Source organism: Pongo abelii, chromosome X (genome assembly GCF_028885655.2).
Source record: "Pongo abelii isolate AG06213 chromosome X, NHGRI_mPonAbe1-v2.0_pri, whole genome shotgun sequence".
NCBI classification, from domain to species: domain Eukaryota; kingdom Metazoa; phylum Chordata; class Mammalia; order Primates; family Hominidae; genus Pongo; species Pongo abelii.
In genome coordinates this window covers 161376750-161388709 of record NC_072008.2, presented here as the reverse complement: position 1 = coordinate 161388709, position 11960 = coordinate 161376750, and the positions used below count along the sequence as shown (strand labels likewise).

The following is an 11960-nucleotide window of genomic DNA, read 5'->3' as shown; positions in this document are numbered from 1 at the left end:
GGAGCTGTTGCCTAATCCAAGGTCGTGCAAAGTTACATCTCTGTTTTCTTCTTAGAGTTTTATAGTTTCAGCCCTTATATTTAGATCTGTGATCCATTTTGAATTAATTCTTTACATGAAGTGAGGTAGAGGTCCAGGGGCATTCTTTTGCATGTGGCTATCCAGTTGTCCCAGCGCAGTTTGTTGAGGGGATTATTCTTCCCCTCCACCCATTGAGGGTGCTGGAACTCTTACTGAAAATAAACTTTACATAAATATATGGGTTTATTCCTGACTCTGAGTTCTGTAACATTGACCTAATATATCTATCACGATGGGAGTACCACCCTTTTCGGATTACTGCGGTTTTGTAGTACGTTTTGAAATTGGGAAGTGTGAGTCCTTCAACTTTTTTCTTTTCTGAGATTGTTTTGACTATCTGAGCCCCTTACATTTTCTTATGAATTTTAGGATCAGCTTGTCAGTGTTTACAAAGAAGGCAGGTTGGATTCTGACAGGCATCACAATGAATCTGTATATTGCCTTGGAGATTATGGGCATCTTAACAATATTAAGTGTTCCAGTCCATTAACACAAAATGCCGTTCGATTTATTTAGGTCTTCTTTAATTTATTTTAGCAACGTCTTGTAATTTTCAGAGCATACGTCTTGTACACCTTTTGTTAAATTTATTCCTCGACATTTTATCGTTTCGATGCTACTGTAAAATGAATCATTTCCTTAATCTTATTTTCACGTTATTCATTGCTAGGGTATGGAAATACAACTGATTGTTGCAGATTGATCTTGGATACTGCAACTTTGCTGAGCCGAATATGCTTTGCTGAGCATACTCAGACAGGGTTGGCGTATTCGTCCGTTCCTACACTGCTATAAAGAACTGCCTGAGAATGGGTAATTCATAGAGAAAAGAGGTTTAATTGCCTCATGGTTCTGCAGGCTGTACAGGCTTCTGCTTCTGGGCAGGCCTCAGGAAACGTGCAATCATGGCGGAAGGCGAAGGGGAAGCAAGCACCTTCTTCACGTGTTGGAGCAGGAGGAAGAGAGAGAGAACGCGCGCAAAGGGGGAAGCGCTGCACATTTTCAAACAATCATCAGATCTTGTGAGCACTCTATCACAAGAATAGCAAGGGGGAAGTCCGCCCCCATGATTCAATCACCTCCCACTAGGCCCTTCCCTCAACAGGTGGGGATTACAATTCGACATGAGATTTGGGTGGGGACACAGAGCCAAACTGTCTCAGTTTTTTTTTTTTTTCTTTTGTTGGACTCTTTAGTGTCCTCTATATAAGAACATGCCATCTATGCATCTATGAATAGAGATGGTTTTACTTGTTCCTTTCCAATCTGGATGCCTTTTATTTCTTTTTCTTGACTAATTGTCCTGACTAGAACTTTGAATATGATGTTGAATTACAAGTGGCATTCCTGATCTTAGGGGGAAATCAACCAGTCTTTCACTATTAAGTATGATATTATCTCTGGGTTTTTCATGGATGCCCTCTATCAGGTTGAAGAAGTTTCTTTCTGTTCCTGGTTTGTTGAATTTATTTTCATGAAAGGGTACTGCGTTTTGTCAAATGATCCTTTTTGTACATGATTAAAATGACCATAAGCCCCCTCCCCCCTGCTCCGCCATGCATTCTGTTAATATGGTGTATTATATAAATTGATTTTCACATGTTGAACCAACCATTAATATGGTGTATTATATAAGCATTTTCACATGTTGAACCAACCTTACATTTGTGGGATAAATCCTATTTGGTCATAGTATATAAAGAGTGGTCAATAAACATTTCATTGAAAGAATAGGAGTGGATCTGGCAAGCTTCTTGGAGGACAATGTGTGTGTTAAAGAATCTGTAGCATGATGAGAAGCCAAGGCACTTGTGGGAGGAAGGGAGTTGCAACCAATTCATTAAGGCTGGAGAGTACGATGCCAGTGGAACAGTAGTGGTTGATGTGGCTGGGAAAGAGGTAGGCAGGAGCAAGACATGGAGGTTCTATTATGCCATGTTCAGGTTTTAGAATACCCTGTAGGCTACACTGAACCCACTGTGTTCTTTCAGCTTGGGAGTGACATGGTATGATTTGCCTCTAGAAAGATCACCCTGGAAGCTGTGTGGAGAATAGAACAGAGAGGACTGAGATTAGAATTAGAAAGCTGCTGTATTATACCAGTCAAGAAATGACAGATATCTCAACTAAGACAATGGCATTGGTAGATAAGACTAGGGGACAGACTTCATAAAAAGTTTAGGTAATAAAATGGCACATAGTAGACACTCACTACATATCACTCATACTGGCAAACCTAGCTGGAGACATGACAATTCATTTGCTCATTCTTCAAAAAATATTGAAGGGTAGTGCCGGGTATACTGTGTTAAGCATTGAGACAACACCAATAAGAAATATTCTGTTGTATAAATAGGCCACATTTTGTTTATCTACTCATCAGTTGATGAACAGTTCATTAAGTGATTTCCATGGCAGAGGAGGTAAATGTTGTCCTCTATCCTCTTAGATTCTCCAGCTAGGACTTAAATAAGATAGATAAACAAAAGAAAAGCATACAAAATTTTATTTGGTATTTTTTACATGTACATGGGAGCCCTCATAAGAAATATGAAGACTCAAATGATCAATTACAGCTGAATACTTACATACTAGGGTGGAAAAAGTATGGTAAATTGTGAAAACATAACAAGACAAATGGGGTTTGGGCTAGGAGAGTTAATTGTGGAAAAGTCACTAAGAAGGTAAGAGTTGTGTAACAAGGTTTTTTGGTGCAGCTTTCCCTCAAGCCTGGACTCCCCATCTCTGGCAATAAGAATGTGTTTCTTCTTCCTGGTATACAGATAATACCTTTCACATCAGAGTTTCATCTCTTCCTTTCATGAAAAAAAAAGGAAGGTCAGTGTGCCCTTCTTGCATCTGCTACTTTCAAGTGCCTTTAAACACAAAATAATCAATATGCCAAAGTGGCATATTTTGAGGTGGCATTTGATCCCCTACATTACTGATTGGATAGTGTGAATAGTACTTCCATGAACGCTCCTGTACAAGTGTTTGTTTGAACAGATGTTTTAAATTACAGATGCTCCTCATCTTGGGATGGTATTACATCTTGATAAACCCATTGTTAGTTAAAACCATTATTAGTGTCAATTCATTTAATACAGCTATATTAGTCCATTCTCACACTGCTATAAAGAACTACCTGAGACTTGGTAATTTATGAAGAAAAGAGGTTTAATGGACTCACAGTTCTGCAGGCTTAACAGGAAGCATGACTGTGAGGCCTCAGGAAACTTACAGTCACAGCAGCAGGTGAAGGGGAAGCAAGCACGCCTTACCATGGTGGAGCAGGAGAGACAGAGAGTGAAGGAGGGAAATGTCATACACTTTTAAACCATCAGATCTCATGAGAACTCACTCACTGTCTCAAGAACAGCAAGGGGAAATCCACCCCCATGATCCAATCACCTCCCATCAGGCCTCTCCTCTGACACACGGGGATTACAATTCGACATGAGATTTGAGTGGGGATACAGAGCCAAACCATATCAACAGCTAACCTACCAATCATCATAGTTTAGCCTGGCCTACCTTAAACATGCTCAGAACACTTACAATTAGGCTACAGTTGGGCAAAATCATATAACACAAAGCCAAATTTATAATGAAGTGCTGACTATCTCACGTAATTTATTCAATATTGCACTGAAAGTGAAAGGCAGAATGGTTGTATGTGTACTTTAAGTACTTTTATGCATATAGATTCTACTGAATGCATGTTGCTTTCAAACCATCATAAAGTCAAAATATTGTAAGTCCAACCATTATAAGCTGGGAACCATCCGTATTTGAGGTACATACCCATGAATATATTTATGGGTTTATTTCTTGCTTCTTAATTCTATTCCATTTATATATATGTCTGCCCTTATGCCAGTACCACAAAGTGTTGATAACTGTAGCTTTATACGAAGTTTTGAATTTGGGAAATGTGAGTTATCCAGCTTTGTTATTTTTCAGGATTATTTTGGCTATTTGAGGTCTCGCACAATTACACATGAATTTTAAGATTGGCTTTTCCATTTCTGCAAAAAAAAAAAAATGGCCATTGGGATTTTGATGCAGATTGTATTAAATCTGTAGATCACTTTTGGTAGTACTATCATCTTAATAATATTGTCTTCCAATTCATGAACACAGGATATATTTTCACTTCTTTATGCTGTCTCTAATATCTTTCAGCAATGTTTTGTAGTTTTCAGTGTACAAATCTTGTACCTCCTTAGCTGAATTTATTCCTAAGTATTTTATTCTTTTTGATGCTATTTTAAATAGAATTATTTTTTATTTTGTTAATTTCATATCAGATTTTTCATTGCTAGTGTGTAGAAATACAACTGATTTTTGCGTGTTGATCTTATATCTTGCAACTTTGCTGAATTCGTTTATTAGCTCTATAGTGTTTTGTGGATTCTTCGGGGTTTTCCATACATAAGCTCATGTTCATCTGAGAACAAGATAGCTTTACTTATTCCTTTTCAATTTGGATGCCTTTTATTTCTTTTTTTCCTAATTGCTCTGGCTAAGACTTCCAATACAATTTTGAATAGAAGCAGTAAAAGCAGGCATTCTTGTCTCGTTTCTAATGTTAGGGAAATATCTTTCAGTCTTCTACCATTGAGTGTGATGTTAGTTTTGGGTATTTTATGAATGCTCTTTATCATGTTGTGGATTTTCTCTTCCATTTCTAGTTTGCTTAGTGTGTGTTTTTTTTGTTTGTTTGTTTTTTTTTTTTTTTTTTTGTCATGAAAAGGTATTCAGCTTTACCAAGTGATTTTTCTGCATCAACCAGAATGAACTTGCAGGGTTTTTTTCCCCTATATTTTATTCATGTGGAGTTGACTGGTGGATTGATTGTCTTATGTTGAACCAGTCTTGCATTATTGGGATAATTTCCACTTGAGCATGGGATATAACCTTTCTAACATGCTGCTGGATTTGGTTTGCTAATATTTTGTTGAAGATTTTTGCATCTAGATGCATAAGGGAATATTATACTCACATATTCAATTACATGCAATTTGTAATTTTCTTTTCTTGTGATATATTTGTCTGGCTTTGATATCAAGATATGGTGGCCTCATAGTATGAGTTGTAAAGTTTACTCTCCTTTTCTATCTCTTGGAAGAGTTTAAGAAGGATTAATGTTAATCCTTCCTTAAACATTTAGTAGAATTTACCAGTGAGGCCTTCTAGCACAATACCTGGCACATAATATATGGAATCTAGGATTTGTGTAGTCAGTCATTAACTATTTGTTGAATTAATAAGTTGTCTCCCCAAGCAGGTTTCTAATCAAGGCACAAAGATTGAGTAACGAATGAAGGCAAAGCCAATGTATATAGGGTATTAGTTTTCTAATGCTGGGGTGGCAAATTACCACAAACTTAATATGGCTTAAAACAACACAAGTTTATTATCTTACAGTTCTATAGGGCAGAAGACTGACCCAAGTCTCACTGGGCTAAAATCAAGGTGTCATCAGGGCTGCATTTCTTTCTGGAAGCTCTAGAAAAGGATCCTTTTTCGGGCCCGTGTAGTCCCAGCTACTCGAGAGGCTGAGGCAGGAGAATGGCGTGAACCCGGGAGGCGGAGCTTGCAGTGAGCGGAGATCGCGCCACTGCACTCCAGCCTGGGCGACAGAGTGAGACTCCGTCTCAAAAAAAAAAAGAAAAAGAAAAGGATCCTTTTTCCTTTCTTTTCCAGCTTCTAGAGGCCACACACATTCATTAACTCATGGCCTCCTTCCTCCATCTTCGAAGCCAGTAACATTGCACCTTTGTGACTATTCTTAAGTAGTCACGTCTCCCTTTGACTCTCCTCTTCTGCCTCTCTCTCTCACTTCCAAGGCCTCTTGTGATTACATTGGGCCGACCCGGATAATCCAGGATATTCTCCCTATTTTGACATCAGCTAATTGGCAAACTTAATTCCATCTGCAACCTTAAGTCCCTCTTGCCATGCAACATAACACAGTCAAATGTTCTGGGGATTAAAATGTGGACATCACTGGGAGATCATATTGTTCTTAGCACATACAGTTTAGTCACAAGTGAATGATCAACATTTATTAGCTATATAATACTCAAGCTCAACATAAACTTTTTGGATGCTGATAAAACGGAATGGCATTTTACATTGATATATACTTCATTTCAAAACTTCTACTTCTCAATGATTATTCTGTAGCAACAAATTTCTTTTAAATCAGAAATTTGGAAACACAACGAGACCTATCTCAAATCAAAGATGACTATCCCCTTTTGGAGTCAGACTACACATTCATTATTTTAGTCAAAATGAGACATAAAATTCAGGCCCCCAAGAGCTGCCAGTACCCACTTACGCAGGAGGTAGCTAGACGAAACAGGTAGCTTTCTACAAATGATTTTGCACCATCCCACCCGAGAGAGGTGGGTTGGAGTGTTTACTTATTACCTGGGATTTAATTATACTAGCTCTTGCAAAAGCCAAGTCTAAAGGCCATAAATAGAAGGTCAAATTTTCTTCTATATAGAAAGGAGAGCAGCAGAGAAAACAAAATCCTTGGTAAATCTTTAAATAAAGTTCTATGGTTTGAATATGTTATTCATTCTATTTTAACCCCCCCAATACAGATATATTTATAAAAAAGAATATTGTGATTTCTTGTATAACTTGTTTAGGAACAAAGCCACAAATTTATTAATATTTTCTATTCCATGGGAAGAAAAAAATGCTACATGGCAGAATAATTTTTAAAAATTTCCGGCCAGGCTTGGTGGCTTACGCCTGTAATCCCAGCACTTTGGGAGGCAGAGGCGGGCAGATCACAATCAGGAGATCGAGACCATCCTGGCTAACACAGTGAAACCCTGTCTCTACTAAAAAAATACAAAAAATTAGCCGGGCGTGGTGGCGGGCGCCTGTAGTCCCAGCTACTCGGGAGGCTGAGGCAGGAGAATGGCATGAACTCGGGAGGCAGAGCTTGCAGTGAGCCGAGATAGCGCCCCTGCACTCCAGCCTGGGCGACAGAGCAAGACTCCATCTCAAAAAAAAAAAATTCCCATGACACTAAACTCTGATGTGTGATCATATAATAGACTTACATTGATTCCTATTTTAGTGTATTCAAGCAGATAAAAAATCCCAGGTGTTCTATGAGTGATATCATTTTCAGTATTTCTTATGCTGTATGCCATGGTTTAAATCTAGGCCTTTGAATTGGCATTACTACCATATTTGTCAAACTGTATTCCCTTTCTCTTGAATATGTTATGTAATTTTGTCCAGAACCCAGACATGTCAAGGTGTGAAATCCCACGTTTTGGATACTAACATGTGTCTCATTAATTCATACAGTGGGATCATTCATTAATGCCGACATTATAGACTCTCTCTCTCTACACACACACACATACACACTACATTCTTAGAAGATCATTCTGAGACCAGGGTGGAGGATAGGCTGTGCATTCCCAGTACTCTTTCACAGCTGACTCTGTCCTCTGCCAGTGTTTTTCAAACTTTAGTGTGCTTATGAAACACCTAAGGGTCTTATTAAAATTTAGATTCTGATTCAGTAGAACTGACATGGTGCCCAAGGAACTGCATCTCTTTTAAAAAATCTATATTTAGGCATAATTGACAAATAAAAGTTGCATATATTTAAGAGGTACAACTTGATGTTTTGATATATTTTGTTTTTGATATATGACGTTTGATACATTGTGAAATGGTCACCACAAGCAAGCTAATTAAGATATATCTATCTCTTTGCCTAGCTACCTTTTTTGTGGTGAGAACATTTATGACCTACTCTTCTAGCAAATTTCAAGTATACAATATTGTTTACTATAGTTACTATATCGTACATTAGATCTCCAGAACTAAGTTATCTTGCATAAGTGAAATTTTGTACCCTTTGATCAACATCTCCCTGTTTCCCCCACACCACAGTCCCTAGCACCTAACATTCTACTGTCTGCTTTTATGCGTTTGACCATCTTAGATTCCACATATGAGGTCATGAAGTATTTTTCTTTCTGTGTCTGGCTTATTACACTTAGCATAATATTTTCCAGGTTCATCCATGTTATCACAAGTGGGAGGATTTTCTTCTATTTTAAGGCTGAATAATATTTTATAATTGTGGGACTATTCCATCATATATATATATATATATCAGATTTTCTTTATCCCTCCATCCATCAATGGACACACTTAGGTTGTTTCCCTATCTTGGCTATTGTGAATACTGTTACAGCGAACATGGGAGTGCAGATATTCAACATACTGATTTTGTATCCTTTGGATATATAACAGAAGTGAGATTGCCAGATCACATGGTATTCTATTTTTACTTTTTTTGAGGAACCTCTATGCTGTTTTTCATAATGGCTGTACCAATTTATTTTTGCAGCAACAGTGTACAAAGGTTTCCTTTTCTCCACATTACCACCAACATTTGTCATCTTTTGTCTTTTTGATAATAGCTATTTGCTATGGTTTGAGTGTTTTCCCCAAAAAACATATGTTGGAAACTTAATTCCCAATGCAACAGTGTTGGCAGGTAGGGCCGAATGGGAGGTGTTTAGGTTACGAGGACTCCACCCTCACGAATGGATTAATGCCGATTACAAAAGCACCTAAGGCTGTGAATTTGAACTCTTGCTCTCTCTTGCCCTCTTTTTCCCCTTCTGCCATGTTATGATATAGAAAGAAGGCCTTTGCCAGATGCTGGCCTCTTGATCTTGGACTGCCCAGCCTCCAGAACTGTGAGCCATATACATTTGTGTTCACTACAAATTACTCAGTCTGTGGTATTCTGTCATAGCAGCATAATAAATTAGAGTCCATAATAAGTTATTGTCCATAACAGACTAAGACACCATTCTAATAGATGTGAGGGAATATCTCATTGTGTTTTGATTTGCATTTCCCTGTGGGTTAGTGATGCTGAGCATCATTTATCTGTTGGCCTTTTATATTTCTTCTTTTGAAAAATTCTATTTGGGTCCTTTGCCCATTTTTAATTGGGTTGTTTCTTATTAATGAGTTGTTTGAGTTTCTTACCCATTATCAGATATACAGTTTGCAAATATTTTCATCCATTCCATAGGTTGTCTTTTTACTCTGTTGATTATTTCTTTTGCTGTGCAGAAACTTTTTAGTTTGATGCAATCCCAGTTGTCTATTTTTGTTTTTGTTGCCTGTGCTTTTGGTGTCATATAAAAAAATTATTGCCCAAATCAATATCAGGTAGCTTTTTTCCTGTTTTCTTCTAGGAGTTTTATAGTTTCAGGTCTTATATACAAGTGTTTAATCAATTTTGAGTTGAATTTTATGTATAGTGTGAGAAAAGGGCCCAATTTCTTTCTTCTGCATGTGGATATTCAGTTTTCCCAATATCATTTATTGAAGAGACTCTCTTTTCCCCGTTGTGTGTTCTTGGCACCCTTGTCAAAAATCTGTTGACTGTAAATGTGTGAACTTATTTCTGGGCTTTTCTATTCTGTTCCTTTGGTTGATGTGTCTATTTTTATGCCAGTACCATACTATTTTGATTACTGGAGACTTGTAGTATATTTTGAAATCAGGAAGTATGATGCCTCTAGCTTTGTTCTTCTTGCTTAAGATTGCTTTGCCAGGCTGCATGTGGTGGCCCACACCTGTAATCCCAGCACTTTGGGAGGCTGAGGCGGGTGGATCACTTGAGGTCAGGAGTTTAAGAGCAGCCTGGCCAACATGGTGAAACCCTGTCTCTACTGAAAAAATACAAAAATTAGCCAGATGTGGTAGCAGGCCCCTGTGATCCAGCTAATCTGGAGACTGAGGCAGGAGAATCACTTAAACCTGGGAGGCAGAGGTTGTAGTGAGCCGAGATCGCACCACTGCACTCCAGCCTGGGCAACAGAGCAAGACTCTGTCTCAAAAAAAAAAAAAAAGATTGCTTTGCCTCCTTGGGGTGTTTTGTGATTTCATATTAATTAAAAAAATTTTTTTTATTTCCGTGAAGAACATCATTGAGATTTTGATAGGGATCACATCAAATCTAAAGATTACTTTGGGTAGTGTGGACATTTTAACAATACTAATTCTTCCAATCTAGGAATATGGAATATCTTTTATTTATCTGTGTCTTCTTTAATTTCCTTCATAAATGTTTTCTATATTTTCATTGTACAAGTCTTTCATTTCTTTGGTTAAGCCTGTTCCTAAGTATTTTATTCTTTTGTTGCTATTGTAAATAAGATTATTTTCTAATTTCCTTTGGGATAGTTCATAGTGTATAGAAACACCACTGATTTCTGTATGTTGATTTTGTATCCTGCAACTTTACAGAATTCATGTATTAGTTCTAACAATTTTTTCTTGAGTCTTTAGAGTTTTCTACATGTATGATCATGTCATCTGCAAAAAGAGATAATTTTACTATTCTCTTCTATTTGGATGCTTTTTATTTTATTTATTTTTTAAATTATATTTTAAGTTCTGGGTTACATGTGCAGAACGTGCAGTTTTGTTACATAGGTATACACGTGCCCTGGTGGTTTGCTGCACCCATCAACCCGTCACCTACATTAGGTATTTCTCCTAATGTTATCCCTCCCCTAGCCCCCCACCCCCCAACAGGCCCCGGCGTGTGATGTTCCACTCCCTGTTTCCATGTGTTCTCATTGTTCAGCTCCCACTTATGAGTGAAAACATGCAGTGTTTGGTTTTCTGATCTTGTGATAGTTTGCTGAGAATGATGGTTTCCAGCTTCATCCATGTCCCTGCAAAGGGCAGGAACTCATCCTTTTTATGGCTGTATAGTATTCCATGGTGTATATGTGCTACATTTTCTTAATCCAGTCTATCATTGATGGACATTTGGATTGGTTCCAAGTCTTCGCTATTGTGAATAGTGCCACAGTAAACATACATGTGCATGTGTCTTTATCGTAGAATGATTTATAATCCTTTGGGTATATGCCCAGTAGTGGGATTTGCTGGGTCAAATGGTATTTCTAGTTCTAGATCCTTGAGGAATTGCCATACTGTCTTCCACAATGGTTGAATTAATTTACACTCTCATCAACAGTGTAAAAGCGTTACTATTTTTCCACAACCTCTCCAGCATCTGTTGTTTCCTGACTTTTTAATGATCACCATTCTAACTGGCGTGAGTTGGTATCTTATTGTGGTTTTGATTTGCATTTCTCTAATGACCAGTGATGATGAGCATTTTTTCAAATGTCTGTTGGTTGCATAAATGTCTTCTTTTGAGAAGTGTCTGTTCATATCCTTTGCCCATTTTTTGATGGGGTTGTTTGTTTTTTTCTTATAAATTTGTTTAAGTTCTTTGTGGATTCTGTATATTAGCCCTTTGTCAGATGGATAGATTGCAAAAATTTTCTCCCATTCTGTCGGTTGCCTGTTCACCCTGATGATAGTTTCTTTTGCTGTGCAGAAGCTCTTTAATTTAATTAGATCCCATTTGTCAATTTTGGCTTTTGTTGCCATTGCTTTTGGTGTTTTAGACATGAAGTCTTTGCCCATGCCTATCTCCTGAATGGTATTGCCCAGGTTTTCTTCTAGGATTTTTATGGTCCTAGGTCTTACGTTTAAGTCTTTGATTCATCTTGAGTTGATTTTTGTAAAAGGTGTAAGGAAGGGGTCCTGTTTCAGTTTTCTGCATATGGCTAGCCAGTTTTCCCAACACCATTTATTAAATAGGGAATCTTTTCCCCATTGCTTGTTTGTGTCAGGTTTGTCAAAGATCAGATGGTTGTAGCTGTGTGGTGTTATTTCTGAGGCCTCCGTTCTGTTACATTGGTCTGCATATCTGTTTTGGCCCCAGTACCATGCTGTTTTGGTTACTGTAGCCTTGTAGTATAGTTTCAAGTCAGGTA

General features: G+C 37.7%; 1 protein-coding gene across 3 annotated transcripts in view; it reads left to right on the top strand.

Moving 5' to 3' along the window:
- Nucleotides 1–11960, top strand: part of F8 (coagulation factor VIII) — a 219492-nt gene that overhangs the window by 164672 nt on the left and 42860 nt on the right. The window lies entirely within an intron of this gene.